General features: G+C 41.2%; 1 long non-coding RNA gene across 2 annotated transcripts in view; it reads left to right on the forward strand.

The window, feature by feature from the left end:
* LOC116950906 (uncharacterized) overlaps positions 1–16,414 on the forward strand; it is a 111,354-nt gene that overhangs the window by 46,630 nt on the left and 48,310 nt on the right. For both annotated transcript variants that reach the window (XR_004404090.2, XR_012946030.1), the window contains exon 4: positions 11,768–11,887. This is a non-coding gene — a long non-coding RNA (uncharacterized LOC116950906). The remainder of the gene's footprint in view (positions 1–11,767; positions 11,888–16,414) is intronic.

Raw genomic sequence — 16,414 nt, forward strand, 5'->3', positions numbered from 1 at the left:
ACCTAGCACCCAAAACGATACAGGGATGAGTGGTGAGTGGTTGCTTGTGTCAAGTGATGACCCATGGGAAATGAGGATAGTCTCACAACTGGGAGTAATTGTAGAATAATGATCTCTTTTGATCTACTGTTGCCCTACTAATGGATGATTATAAATTATCTTGTCGAGGTTCTTCGTAAGCAAGGAAGCAAATGCCAGAGGAGCAAGAGCAGGGAGTCAATTCGTGATCTTTTTGTCATATTGGCTTTGTAGAAATGACCAGAAACATTTTGGGAATAAAACATATCCTGTAACATCTGTGGCAGAGAAGCATTTGCAGGAGCATTTAACTTAAATTTGAAAGCCACATCTCAAACTACTATAAATCTACTTATCTTCATTTGACTCAGCTAGTCTATCCCTGACATAAATAAGATGTAGTAAGTGCTTGTGCGTTTGTGTGTCTCTGGGTCAGTGCCCTTCTGCGGTCTTTCACAACACACATTGATGTCTCCTTGTACTGAATATGTACAATAGCAAAATATGAGTAGAGAAAACATCCCTGAGCTGTTTGGTAACTTATATGTGGTAAGGATATTCATTCACATGCAAAGCATGACCTAAAGTACATTGTTTAAGTTCTGCAATGGCTGTTTTTAATATGGTTGCCTGAAACCTGTTTTAAAAGAAAATGATTGTAGATTTCCTGGTGAAAAATAAAACGAGTCTGCAGCTGTTCATAGCTCAACTCCACCCATCTGGAATGGTGAGCCATACATTTAAATGACCCCTGTAGCAAAAATAACCAAGAGTGAGAACAGGTTAATAAATAATACCCAAAGGGCACCTGCCACCTAGGTTAATGCTTGTGTTTGAAAGGGGAGGAGGCCAAAGGAATTGATGTCCTTTGAGTAAACCCACATGCACACACCCACACATGAACATGCACGCATTAATCACGCACCTCATGAATGCGCTTGGCAACCACCACTGCCAAACATTCCACAATAAACTGAAAATAAGATTGAATTATTTCAGCACTTTTCCTTCTATAAACTGATTGGTCAAATGAAGCAATCACTTAATAATGTTCTGCCATAACAAAAATGTTCACCTGCTTTTAATAAACTTAAAATGAAGGGATTTTAATTGTTTTAAATCATGAAGATGGAAAGTGCCTCTAACTCAAGTTACGAAGGAGGTAAAGTTATGTCAACCAGTGATCATGTGGAGCTCCCAGGGTTAATTGCATTTTGCCCCTGCCTAGGGCTGTGTTGAGAGATTGCCCCATTCAAGTGCTGTCTGGTATGTGAAAAGAATGCCACGGCCAATGTTTTTCTTTAACCAGAAGAATCCAATTGACGTGGCACCAGTCAATGAATTTCAAGAACAGTAGTTTAGACTGCATGGCAGTGATGCTTCAGCAAACATCGTATTGTATCTGCAAAAATTGCACGGACCACATGTTGGGAACCGCTGCACAGGACGATGAAGAGATATTCCATGTCATTCCTCGGTATTTGATTGTTCAAATATTGTGGTGTATGCCCACAATGCGTCCAGCCTCTGCGTGTAAGGATTTGGCACAAGGACTCACGGAAGTAGAGTCCTTCTCTTCAGCGCATGCCTGGTGTCCGTCACGAGCTGCATACTCACTGAGCTGTGACGAACCCTAGACATGACTAAAAAGCTATTTGGCTTATATTCCTTCCAAGTAAACATTGTGCCAAAGACTAATGTTAATGAAAAGAAAATAGATTTTGGATTGTATTTAATCATTTGAAAGGCTAGAGCCTAATACTTAATATTCTCCTTTGCATGTGGTGACATTTGGTAAATTAATGACCAGCGGGAAAACTGTTGGATGTTTACTTTTTGTTTAAGTAAGACTCTGAATTCAGTTCCTAGGAATTCAGTCAGGGAAAGCTGGTTATACTTAGCTTTTTATAACATAGTTTTGCACGCTATTATATTTTTGCATATGGCAATATGTTCAGGAGCTAAATGCTAATGTCAAGGTCTGCGATCACAAGAGGGCTTCAGGAGAGAGTTGGTGTATTTTTGCTGTTCCTCCTCAATTGAATGAGTGCAGACCACAGTGGTTTATTTACTCTCTGTTCCATAGTTTGGTTGCATGGCCACAATCGCACCACTACTGACTACTATAACCGGTGCACCACAGCATTGGTTGGCCTCGATATCTCAGCCGTCTTTGACGCCATCAATCATGAGATACTCATCGGGCGGCTAAGGTCAAGGTTCGGTGTATCGGGTATGGCACTGGGGCGGATTGAGCCCTACCAGCATGGTCGATCACAGTTCATCAAGCTGGGCTGACAAACAGTCATCGCCTATGCCGTGCCTAGCCGGTGTACTGCAGGGGTCCGTCCTCGAGCCCTTCCTATTTTCAACAAACGTCTCTCTGATCGCCAATGTTATCTCATTGCATGACATCAAGTTCCATCAATATGCTGATGATACACAATTGTACACCGCAGTGAAGGCAAACTTAGATATAGAGAACCTCGTAACTTCGCAGATTGCACGCAAGTGGTGCACGTGTGGTTTGCACGAAAAAAAATACTGGTTGATCCAGAAAAAATCTGAGGTTCTGCTGGTTGCCACTCAGGTTCAGGTGAAACAAATTGTGGGAGGATTAGGTGTGGCGGTCATAGACTCCAGGATTCAGTTTTATACTCATCTAAAGAGCCTCGGTACCATCCTGGACCAGAATATGCGCTTGATTACTACGTGCAAAATATAGTCAGGTCCTGCAATTCTCATATCAGGGCTCTACGACACATTCGCCGACTTTTGAGTAGTGACATAGCCAACATGGTGACGTGCAGCATAGTATTGTCAAGGCTCGTTTATTGCAGCACAATACTTTACGGGAAGTCTGACAAAAACAATACCAAGCTACAGCATGTACAGAATTCTCCGGCAAATGTCGTGATGGGTACTGCAAGATCCGACCATGTTTGTCCAGTGTTCACCAAGCTGCATTGGTTTCCGGTTGCAGAATGGATATATTATAAGGTCGCACTTATTCTACAGAAAGTGCTTGTCACAAATGAACCACAATACCTTGCTGATCTCGTCAAGGAGCATAAACCATTCTGCAAATTCCGGTCTTCCTCGCAGCGGCTTTTGGCTGGCCATCGAACAAAGACGGTCACTGCATCGCGCACTTTCACATGCCCTTCTGCGGCCATCTGGAACGCTCTTCCTTCTGATATTTGGAAGCCACTGGAGCTATGCACTTTAAAATTTAGATTGGAAACTCATTTCTGCTTTTTGTGTTTCGTTTGTTGTCCTTTCCCCACACCTCCAATTAGCATGGTTGGTTACATAGAGTGGGAAAAAAGTTCAACATGCATGCGAATAGGTTTTCCCATTTTTTCTGGCAACAAAACAGGTGTTAAGATGTTAAAACACCAAACTGAAACCTTTTACAACGAATTATGTCTGCATTAACCACAATACTTGTGGTCAGAATGCAAAAAAACGTACTCTGATAATATATAAATGCATTGTCTTTGAAACTGATTGGTCCACACCAGAGACAGGTTTCTCTTGAGCCTAGTCTCAAAATGGACGCCTTTTGGCGTCCTCTGGTGTTTTAACATCTTAACACAGCTGTTTTGTTGCTAGAAAAAAGGGGAAAACCTATTCTCATATTTTGGTACTGGCAAAAAGGTCCCATGATGTATAGACTTCAACATGCATAATAACGTCTTTAACTTTCCATTTATGAAGCAGATGTGCGTAGCAGCCTGTTGATCTTCTGATGCGGTTGATGGTTACACCAGTGTCTTCGAATGAGGTATTTATTCTGGACATCTGCGTTACTTCACTCTGTTCGCCAGCATTCTTCTGGATCTGGATCAGATTATAGGATGGTGACAGCAGTGGTATGCCAGAAGGGGGATTGGAACTTCAGTCTGCAGCAAGCTACATTGTTGGGGTCTTGGTTGATGATGGGTAGGTGTTTGTCGTTGGCAGGAAAACTTCAAAACTCCTTTGCAGTTTGTGCGGTGTCTCTGTAAATGTTTCGTGACAGAATGTTCACCAGAACAAGGAGACAGGGGATTGGTGTCGGTTTCAGTGCACACTGAAAGAGAATTTAACATTACCTCATAATTACAAATACCGTGGTCTCCCTTACAAGAGAGCGAACATATTTCAAGAGGCTCTCATCAGGTTCAATGACAGAGAACAGAGTTTATTCGTTATTGGTAGGACATTTAAACTAAACCAAATGGAACATTCACACTCACATTACTCCAACATGCTTGCATAATTTTATCGGCATTTGTTTTCAAGTTATACATGAATGCACTTGCCCCACATATGGCTTTCAATAAGAAAAGTCATTACCTTTTATATCATAGGAAATTAGTCCAAAGATTTGTTAAAAAGAATGAATAGATTTTTCTTTCTTCCACAATCTATGATTCATCCTCATGTTATAACTATTCTCTCAAATGATTGTACAATTAGAAAAGCAAAATGAGTGCAAACATTTTTAAGTCATACTGGTAAAATGTTGCCTTCGCATTGGGTTCTATGTGTGTGACAGGTGTAGCGGCTGACGTTGATTAAGGATTTTACCATCGAATGCTCAGTGCAAGCAACTGAAGCAGTTTAGTCCACTCAGGGTTCCTATACAATTTTTATTTTTTTCCCACGACATCTCCGTGACAAATGTTTGATTTTCCATGACTAAATAATTTCATGTTTACGAAGAAAAGGCCGGAAAGATGGATCTGTACACAGGAAATTATAATAATATTGATCAACACGATAGGAAAGATAACCACATAATCATCTTGTTTGTCAAGATGGCCTCCTCCTCCGCTTACAGCGATTCAGCCCACCCACCCGAACTCTGCACACTGAAAAGCAAGCACAAGGGAGAGTTGACACATGCCACCAGCTACTAATAGTTAAAGAGTAAACAAACATGTAAAAGTTATCTTCTTGGTTCTTTCGGTAAAGTCACGTAGAGTGGAAACAACATAATAAAGATAATAATAAAACAATAAAATACAATTCTCACGACGTTTCGGCCACAAGTAGCCTTCTTCAGGTGAATGAACAGGACTGTCCAGAAGACAGCGCTCTAATGAACATTGCCAAGCATGGATCGCGTCTTTTAAGCTGTGTGGGCGGAATTAACATATGAACTTGTGTTTTATAATTGACCACATGAAGAATACAGCATTTTGAAAACACCCTCAAAATATTTTTTTATTTAATCTAGAAGAATAATTCAGGAAAACTTGATCAAAATAAAACTATGTGGTCTTGTATGCTTTGGGTCTTTCGGTAAAGTCATGTAGATAGGTTCAATGAAAATAAAAAAACTACGACGTTTCGATTGCAACACAAGCGTTCGTTATCTTCACAAGCGTTCGTCATCAGGAAGATCGAAACATCGTAGTTTTTTTTGTTATTTTTGTTATCTTTAAATCTTTCTATGTGACTTTACCAAAAGACCAAAAGAATATTAATTCCTGCAGTCACGAAAGCTTTATGTGTGTGGTCTTGATTCTTTATTTGCAGATGAGATTGTAAAAACAAAACAACTTGTGGGATTATACATTTTTGATTTTCATTGTTATTACCATCATTACACATTGCTGATGTCTACAGCTAATGTTTAGCACCTTGGCATGATGCATGTCACTTATGTATGTATGTACATGGTCAGCTAAATACTGCTTTGATCCGCTTTAACGTTTTCAAAATATTTTATCGTTGCCCCGTCAGTTTACTTTCTAGCTGCAGCACTTAATCTAATTTTAGAGACATTTTGCATCTGGTTGATTGTCAACAAGGAGATCCTTGAATAATAATCGATTTTTGGGTAAGATCCTGTGAGTTAACGGTGTGCCATCAACCCACCTCCACCCAACACAGCCAGTTAGTAAAGTTCTCACGTGAAAAAAGTGTAAATTTTAAACTGCTTCAACAGCACCGCCGGTGGTGTTGGAGAGCAATGTCAGAACGCTTCACAACTGGGTCAACTTCTTTGGTTCTTTCGGTAAAGTCACTTTACCGAAAGAACCAAAGAAGATGAATCATTGCAGTCACGAAAGCTTTAAATCGAAACTGGGTCAACGTTTCGCTGATAATTACAACCAGCATCATCAGGCAGTTTCCAGAATTGTGAAAATATCCTCCAGTTTTGGGCCTTTAAAAGGCGGTATGGTGTCATTAAATGTCCATTCTCTGACAAATGAGACCTTGATGTTCTTTCCTTTCTATCGCTAGAAAAACGAGACAGACTATGGAAGCTTACCTCTATATTACTGATATAAATGGTGCCAGCTCTGATCTATTATTTCTCCTTATTTATGCATATTCATTCCTGTCACTCAAATCTATACAGCCAAAGTGTCTCTTCGTTCAAATCAATGTATGATGGTTATCACCTTCATTGGTGGCGCTGAGGTAGTGGTTAGAATTCCCATTGAGCTTCCGTGGAGTAATATATGCACACTGGACTTGCAATTCAGAAGCCGCAAGTTTGTTTAATTCTCCCAGTGCGGCAGTTGGAACAACGAGGCAATCTGTCCAACCAGCAGTTACTCGAGTGGCAGGTCGTGCGTGGTGAGATAAAATGTGGGAAATCAAACCTTTCAACACGTCTGCTCCGCAAAGAAGAGTAGACCAAGTACTGTTGAGAGCTCCCTCTAGTGGACGCTCTTTTGCCAGAAGTGACACGAGCAAGCAATTTAAGGGTTACACCTTTTACCTTTCTGGTGGAGGCCAGGAATTACAATTTTAAAAATACTGTTTATTTGCCTTAGACTGTTCGCAATTATTTTCATCTGTTATTTTTGTTTCTAATCATTGTTTATTAAATGCATAACAGATTATTTTTAAACGCATACTCAAACCTCACATTTTTTTCCCTTTCTAGAGTAATTTCTGATGCTTAAACGCCGTGCGCTGAAACACTTTGCAATCAAACGTGGAATGTCTCGTAGTTAGCGATAACACCTGCGTGCTATTGTAGCAGCCTGAATGAAAACACATGTGGAGCACTCTATATGGGGTAGCAAGCTCTATTTGTAGGAGTTATTTCGTTGAGTATTGAAAACATCCCATGCTTTGAGAATACTGCCTCACATAGTCACATGGTTAGCAATTCCTGCCACTGAGCCAGACCTCTTCCAACAGAAATACCTTCTAGCAAACCAACATAATTTCTTGTAGGGAACCGACAGTATCAATATTTACTATTTCACTAGAAATTGACTAATACAATTGTAGTTAATCACTTCGGAGACACAAGTAGTTGGAGGCACTCTCATTTATTCCAGCCATCACAGGCACAGGGGAAAACTATATACTTGGTCAGGACAGCCGGCACACTGCCTGTCCAAAAACGCTGAGGAGGTGAAGACGAGGACGAAGACGTAGAACGATGGGTTATATTCTAGATGCCCCATCGTGGCCTGGCTCCGCCTTCGGCCATGCCCCCTTCTGGAACCTACCAGAAGGTTCTGGGCTTCACCTGATGTGTCCCCTCCGTCACCTTTGCCCTACATCCCTTTCTCCGGTCTATCACGTGCCCTGCTAGCAGACCGGGCTGCTACACCCACAAATCCCCCTCTCTGCCAGTAACCAGTGACCCCTTCTATGTCACTACACAATTATAAATGATGGAGCAACTTTCTTCTCAAGGCACTATCCCAACTGTATATATCTGGCGGTGACAATGTCCAGCGTTAGCGCTTTTACTGGACATCTGTCAAAAAAAAGCTTCATAGCTCATCAGATTCCTCAAGACTAAATAAATATTCTGATTTAGACTTTTCTGATTGTTGCAGAGAATCACGGTTCGAATCCGACAGGCCACCCCAGTTATTACTGCAGGTGTATTAACCATAAAATGTGCGCCATGGACGCTAAAGATTTGTGACAATTCAAAGTAGAGTAGGTCATTGTGTGCTGGCAACAATGGTGTAAATTTGCCAGTTAAAAAAGCCTAGCATATTATTAAATAATTATTTAATTGGAAAATACATTGTAATTGTCACTCTTGAAACAAATTGGCTGGTCCCTCCTGAATTTTTTTTATTAAGACTCAGTGGGGATTTACTTGGTAATTAAGCATATGAATTATAAATATAATGCCAAGAAAAGTGCAGTTTTGTCAGTACATATTGCATCGGTCTAATGTAGCCAGAATCAGCACTCTTAGGCAATCATATGAATGGCACGTGGAATGGCAGTTATATACAATATACTTTTGATTTAAAGATTTCCTGACTGCAGGGATTCATATTCTTGGTTCTTTCGGTAAAGTCCCGTAGAAGGGAAACAATAAAATAATAAAAATATATAATACAATTATCACGACGTTTCGACTGCAATACAAGCAATCATCATCATCAGGTGTGAAAACCACAACAAGAAAATTTTTAAAAAGTGGCGGTTTCTTTTTTAACGTTAGCACCACGGATAGAGATTTGACAGTTTGTTCAGATGGACGAGTCCATCTATGTTCGGAAAAGAGGAGGGGGGGGACGAAAAATAATGGATGCAGTCTGAAAGCCACCTTAAGCATGATCATTCAATTAAGACCCGAAATGGTTTATCAAATCCTTCCAAAGATTGCTAAGCCAGAATCCATCTTCTCGGTTGAAATTGTCTCTGTGTTTGTATATGTGGATAGCCTCATGAACGAATCTCTCATGGTAGCCGGATGGCTTGCAGAGAACCTCCGTCTTGGAGAAGTCAATGTCATGTGAGCCCACTGAATTATAACAGTGATCTGCCACGGCCGAGGTGTTGGTCCTACCGTGTTTCAGGTCTGTTTTGTGTTCACGAATGCGGTCCGAGACATGTCGTTTGGTTTCTCCAATGTAACTACTACCACAGAGGCAACTTAGTTTGTAGACGCCAGGGTACTTTATGTCCGTAATCACATCTTTTACAGACGGAACCAGATCACGGATTTTATGTAATGTGTTGAATCGGACCTGGATCTTGTGTTTAGTCAAGATTTTGGAGATCCATTATTTTTCGTCTCCCCCCTCCTCTTTTCAGAACATAGATGGACTTGTCCATCTGAACAAACTGTCAAATCGCTATCCGTGGTGCTAACGTTAAAAAACACCGCCACTTTTTTCTAATTTTCTTGTTGTGGTTTTCACACCTGATGATGATTGCTTGTGTTGCAGTCGAAACGTCGTGAGAAATGTATTGTTTTATATTTTTATTATTTTTATGTTTCTCTTCTACGTGACTTTACCGAAAGAACCAAGAATATACAATATACTCTCTGAATTTGGGGATGGATTAGTGATGCAATGGCTACCACACTACATCATAAACCCGGTCATCTCAGTTTGATTGTCAGCCATCGCTAACAACAGTGGCAAGCTTTCTGAGTGAAATTTGTGTTTTTCCTCTGTTCTGAATAGGTTTCCTCCGGGTTCTCCTGTTTTATCCAAAATATTAAAAAACCAATACATTTGGAATTGGCCCAAAATCTCAATACTGAAAAATGACTTGCGAATTAAGAGTGTCAAAATATTTAAACGCGTATTGAGCCCTCCCTTCACCATCTCTACATTGGGTCAAACTTAACATCTCTTAATGATCGATGGCTTGTGCATCAGATCTTATTTATTCACGATGAACTTACAAAAAAATCAGCAGACTACCTGCTGGATCTCCTTACTGTTTCGAAGAATAAATGTGACCTAAGGTCTTCGCTCATTTACCAATTTCACATTCCTTATTACCGTACAAATACTGGAGGAAGGTCCTTTACTGTTGATGCCCCCAGGCTCTGGAATGCCTTTGCCAATAAACTGCAACTTGCATCACTACCTGTGAGATCTGCACTCAAAACTGTTCTTGAGGAGCTGTACACCCCCCGCTGCCACTGCTATGCAGAGTGGCCTGAAATCACATGCACCGCTCTGGATGTCCGCTGCAAAGTATGATCTTGAGTTTCGATTATAGTGTGCTGATCTTTAAAGGTCCATTTAAAAAAAAAATACTCCTGCTGATACTCCTGTTGTTATGGAGTGACTCGTGCTGCCAGCTATGGCTGCAAAGTTTAGTCGTACATGTTATGTATATGGTTTATTGTTAAATGTGAATTGCAGTTCTTATTATCACTGTTACATTGTTTTTATATAGCTTTATTTTGGTGATTTCGAAAACCTATGGTTAGGCCATGTTTGTTTGTTGAAGTACGGAGTTAGCCTGATAACTTTTTCTAAATTGTCTTATGGTTGTTATTGATCGACTTGCATCCCACTGGGATTTTTGCACACTGCGTTGATATACGGTGCTTATTTCTGGAAGATTTTACAGGTTTTTCCTGGATGTTTATTTTGCGCGTCATCACTTTAAGATGTTCTTTGTTCATGTTTTGTTTGTTGGGGTTGCACCCGAGTCAAGAGCCTCATGGCTCACAGGGCTATACCTAATAAATGAAACTGAAAACTGAAACCAACCCACACTGATTGGAGTGATGCCGTATCACAATGTGTAAAGGACTTCATCCAGCGTTAGATTGAAAGTATATGATACATTAATTAGCCACGCCTAAATTAAGTCTTTATCATCCCTCGAGGTCTTGCAGCTCTTACATATGAGCTGATGTCGTTGTTAGATCTCCATGGTAGATGTCCTCTTTGGTGTATTCCCTTCTTTGGCTGCCACTCGATGATTAGTCTCAAGTTCAATGTATTTTATTAATTATTTGCATTTTTGTACCTTTCCGTATCTCTTCCCATCTTCATTATCTCTTTTTTGAATACAGATAACTTGTTCTATGCTCTTTTGCATTGCCCCTTACTTTCTATATATATACTATACCCATACAAATATCGAAACTCTTTGACGTTTTACATTTGCAGCTGGCGTATAAGTTATGGCTGTGAATTCTGACTAAATTATTATATGAATGTATGGTTGTAATCCATTCTGGTATCATCATGCGGGTGTTTTCGTGGTATGAATTGATCGGCAGATGGCTCAGCAGTATGTATGCGTGTTGAACTTCTTTTGCACCATACGTAGCCAACAGTGCTAATCGAAGGTACAGAAACAGAACAGCAGAGCAGCGAACAGCTAGCAAACAGAAGGTCGTGTGAATTCAATTCCTGGTTGGGGGGGTAACTCATCCCATCATTATTCCTCCGAAGTCAATAAAGTACCACTTTTTGGAAGTCAACAGTGGTTGCAATATGGATGGACTTGTCCTCGTCATATGAATGTTGAATTTGCACCACTGGCTCAGGGCTGTAAAAGGGAAATGAGCACTGTCTCAATGCTAATTTGAGTAAGAAGTCACTGCATGAATTGGCATTAGTACATCCTCCACAGGGAAAACTCAACGATAGCACGAGGGGAAAAAAACCACGTAAATATATTTCCATTCTTCCAAGAATTTGGATATAATGTTATCGTTTGAATCTTTACTGAAAAGTGTGGAAAGTGTACATTTAGGGACATCTGATACAGGAAGGCGCAGCTTGGGATTCATGTGCTGCAAAACGTGCTTAGCCATCAGAGGCAGGCAACAACATTAATCACCTGCTTTGACCTGTGAAACAGTGAAGGCAGTGTGTAATTTCCTCCTTCCTCTTTGTTAAGATATATTGCTGGACCAAGCCCAGTTAAAAGGTTAGGATCTTGATGATCATCGCTTCTTGTAAAGTAATTGTGAGCTCGGTGAGCCTCGTGTCCACAATGTGTACGTATTACACTCTTACACCAAGCTCTTGTATCACTCATTGTCTTTTTTTAGATCGGTCGCCTGAGGACAAGACTTTTGGGAGGATTTACCTCGGCGTAAACACGCAGCAGTGAAGAATGACGCACTGAATCCGCCGGCTACATGGAATATCAGATGCCCAGTGGACCCCAAGTACGAACACGTTCATAACAATGTCCATGAGGATTTCACATTAAAATCTGTCAGGACCGTGGCACCACAGGTGCATATATCCTTGTACAATTACTAGAAATAGCTTGGATTTAAATACTAGTTTATAAAATCTATACTTGTACTGTCTATGTAACTTTTGTGCCACAATATTTAGATGTAAATTTTGCTCATATGTGGTAAGACAAGAAAAGCAATGCAGAAGTCTAGAAGGGAATGTGGCTGGCGATTGTTGTAGATATAATCAGGCAAAAATGGCTGCTCTCGGTTGGATGTGTAAAGGATGGGGGAGGCGAACTGCCGAGACTGGCATTTGAACGGTCTTCAAGGCCCGATCTTGGAGGTCGTAGGTCTACTCTGTAGCAGCTGTAGAATCTGGTTTCGGGGGTAGAAAGAATTGGCGAGGCGTAGTGGTTTGAATGGCTCTAGCCATGATGACACCTTGATCTTTGAAAGTGGTTCTCTATGATCACAGAGTTTGTTGTCTTCATTGAAGTTCTAAATCACAGAGGTGTTATTACTGCAGTAACAGTCCCTGGATATTTTTGCATGCTTCATATTTCAAATTAAAAAGTATTGGTCGATAAGATGAATTCCTCAAAATGTCTAAGTGTTCTTTCCTCAGATTAGCATTAGTTAATGCACATCTCCATTGGTGGCCCTGGGCTAGAGATGAAAATTCCACATTTTTGTTTGAAGGAATAGTTTTCCACAGGATAACCTAGGTTGATAATAATAATCAAAAAATAAATATGTAATAAATAGTATGCAACATTACATGTATTTGATTGGATAGCACTTAATGTGTTTTACTCGTTAAATATGTACTGTGGATAATCCCTTGAGGAGGAGCATCTCTCATTTGCCAAGGTGTCCAGGGTGTCAATTGGCACAAAACATAGCAGAGCACTCGACTCACAATTATAACGTTATGAGTTTCATTCAGTCAGGGGTCAAATTAGCCATCATTCTTGCAGAGTTGATAACAATGAATAGGTGTGAGGAAATGTGTTCTGATGGATAGACTGTGCCCTGCTATAGGAATGCAGAATTTAAAACAAACCAGCAACAGACATGAGCACTGTCCTAATCCTTCTGTCCATAGGTCCATTTTCACACCATCATAATAGATCCTCAACAGAATAAGCACCATCACATTTCAACCTCGTAATTTAGTCACAACACGTATGTGAGTGACTGAGTGTGCTTGCTTTGTGTGTGACACATGCCAAATTGAAAGCAGATACAATGAGACGGTTGCAGGCAGGTGTGTGTGGTCCTCACATAGATCGAGAAGAACAAACATTTATTTACGATGAAGAACCATCTCCCGAGGACATGTAGTATTAAATACCTTTAAGATTCAGCCCTCTGTCAATCGCAGTCCCTCTTGTTATTAATTTTTTTTTTCCCTACAGCACTGTAATTGAAAAAAATAATAAAAATATAAATGTGTTGCAAGCGTATGCTGGCACCCTTGCTGATACAGTTTGGGCCTGGCCATGACCCAGGGGTTGTGAGTGCCAGGCCATGGCGATCTAGCCAAGTGTGCTCCGAGGCCAGGAGAGAGATCACGAAGTCCCACTGCACACACAAATACCAGAGTTTTAACTTGAATACCACAGGGCACACCTGATATTCAATGTATCACTTTAAACGTTCAAAATGTCAACTTGCTCAACTGAGTTTGGAGTAGCACTAATCTCCCACTTCAGCAAAAAAAAATTCTTGCTGTGGGTTTCCCACCTGATGATGATTGCTTGTGATGCAATCGAAACGTCGTGATTTATTTTATTTTATACCTACGTGACTTTACCGAAAGAACCAGAGTATAGCACTAATCTGTTTGTAGCTCCAAACCAGTGAATAATGTTTCACACTCCTACTGTGGGGATCATTCCATCCATAGGGCACAACTCCAGACTTCTCATGAGGTTGGAGTAATTTTAACAACCACAGATAATTATGGGATGGCTTCCCTCCTATCTGGAATCTTAACCCGCAACTTTAAATTGTGAGTCTAGCTCGAAACTAAAACTGCTACTCTGCTGACTGTGAATACGCATGCTATCCTATAAAATTAAACTTTATGAGTACACCCAAGTTCTCAAACATTACAATTTGTCCCACGTCTATAATGATATCGGCCAGGTGGGTCGGTGGTAGAGTGAGCGATTCACAATCAGAGAGGTTGCGAGTTCAAATTATGGTTGGTGGTTGACTCAGCCCATCATCCGTCCTTGAGTTTCAAAATGAGTCCCACTTCGTGAAAATGTCAACAGTAGTTGTCCTATGGATATACTTGACCCTACAATAGGAATGCAGAATTTCCACGACTGGCTCAGGGCTGTAAACGAGAGATGAGTACCGCTTCGAAGCTCTTTTGAGTAAGAAATCACTTTAGCTTTTAACAATTACATCACTTTCACATTTTCTATCACAGCACCTGGAGATTAGCATGCTCTCATTTTTGTTATCATCATCATCAAAAGTTCCTTCACTCCAAACTCTCTGTTGCCTCCCCATTCCATTTCTCTCCACAACAAGTTCCCCACTCTCCCTTCTCTCAGTCTCAACCCAGCAGGCAGCATGCCAATACTTGTTGCGACACCTCATCACGACCGTATATCACAATGAATACAAAAATGGACTTTGCCATAGGACATAATGCAAACAACATGTTGAAAATTCCCTCACTGCAAAAATATATTTGTAACAGTACGCCTTATCGGCATTATTTTAGGTTCATAGGCTATATATATATTTATTTACATACAACAAGGCCAAATGGGAACATAATTATAAAGATGTGCACTCTGCGTATCACTAAAAATGCAGCAGAGTAGATACAAATGTTTAGCCTGTATGCACAGCAATTAACAATGTTGTCAACTTATAAAGTGAGACCAATCAAACTAAAATAGTGCGTTTTTTTTTAAATTGCCAATAAAACAAGAAGCATGGAACCCACATTTTAACATATTGCTGTAAATTAAACGTTAAAAGTTGATAACGCGAGAGGTCAATTCACAAGGGCCTTTCTATTTGGTCCTTGTGAAAAGTGTCACTCTCAATAAACCAAGTACCACTTTGTGGAAAGTCAAGAGTAGTTGTACAATGGACAGAATCAGCAAATATAAATCTAGAAACCCCACTTATGACTCAAGGCTATCGAGGGGAGATATTTAATAGCGAACATTTGACTTGCTTGTGGAATGTGTGGTAACAGAGTGCTCCAGCTAAAGGTATCACTTGAAAAGCAAATCCACATTTTGATTAAATAAGAGGACTTGTATATTACATTAAATCACAACATTAAATACATGATTCAGCAGCACGTTTAGTTGGGCCTAGTTCTACAGTTTATTGAGGGCTTATGTTTTTGGGGGTTTTCTAAATTAAGTGTTTTCTTAAATCTTGACTTAAAGCTTTCGTGGCTGCAGGAATTCATATTCTTGGGTCTTGCGGTAAGTCACGTAGATAGGTTCAAATAAAATAACAAAAAACTACGAAATTTCGATGGCAACACAAGCAGTCGTCTTCAGGAAAAAGGGGCGACCGCTTGTGTTGCAATTGAAACGTCGTAGTTTTTTGTTATTTTCTTTTAACCTATCTACGTGACTTTACCGAAAGACCCAAGAATATAAGTGTTTTATTATTCTTTGGTTCTATCGGTAAAGTCACGTAGATAGAAAAATAATAATAAAGTGAGAAGAGGTGCTGCCACTGGAGCAGGACGCCGTCTGGCCGCACGACGGCTCACCGCCGTCGGAGAGGGTGCTCCGGGAGACACATTCTCGCCTCGTGGAGCTTCTTCAAGCCGCAGCGTCCATCATCGCGGGGATCCACTGTTGGGGAGCCGGCGGCGGAGGAGAAAAGGATTTCCCGCCAATCGGGAGTTTCTGCGGTTCCCGCCGAAATTTCCCACCAATCGGGAGTTTTCGCGGTGCCCGCCAAAATTTCCCGCCAATTGGGAGCTTCCACGGCCCAGCCCGTTCATACAGCCGGAATCCTGTTGGTGGGGCGAGGAAGCTGCACCAAGATTGCCGGTGGACGTCCCATCTCTTCAACGTCAACTACCCTTCATCAAGGAATTTTCAGCCGTTGGAGGCGACTGGGCAACCTTCCAGCGGCGCTTCCTCACCAACAGTGACTTGGCAGGGTGGACGGAGCAGGAGGCGCTGAGAGCGCTGCCCGCCGCCCTGGAAGACAATGCCTTGGTGGCGTTTTTAACCATCCCACCGGCGGACAGGGACATGCTGCAGCAGGGACTGAGGCAGATGGCGGCGATCTACAGACCGCCATCCAACGTGGAACATCGGTTCGCTGCACGGAGGTTGGGGGAGGCTAACGCCAGCAGCGCATTGCAGCTGGCGTTAGCGAAGGCTACCTTCCCCAGGATGGACCATGACGGTCTCGACTCCCTGGTCCTGGAGAAGCTGCTGGCGTTGGCAAGAGACCTCCACATCGTCATACAAGCTGTCAATGACGATGACTTGTGTCCTCTCA

Source organism: Petromyzon marinus, chromosome 3 (assembly GCF_048934315.1).
Source record: "Petromyzon marinus isolate PM22_M1 ecotype Great Lakes invasive population chromosome 3, UKy_Petmar_22M1.pri1.0, whole genome shotgun sequence".
NCBI classification, from domain to species: domain Eukaryota; kingdom Metazoa; phylum Chordata; class Hyperoartia; order Petromyzontiformes; family Petromyzontidae; genus Petromyzon; species Petromyzon marinus.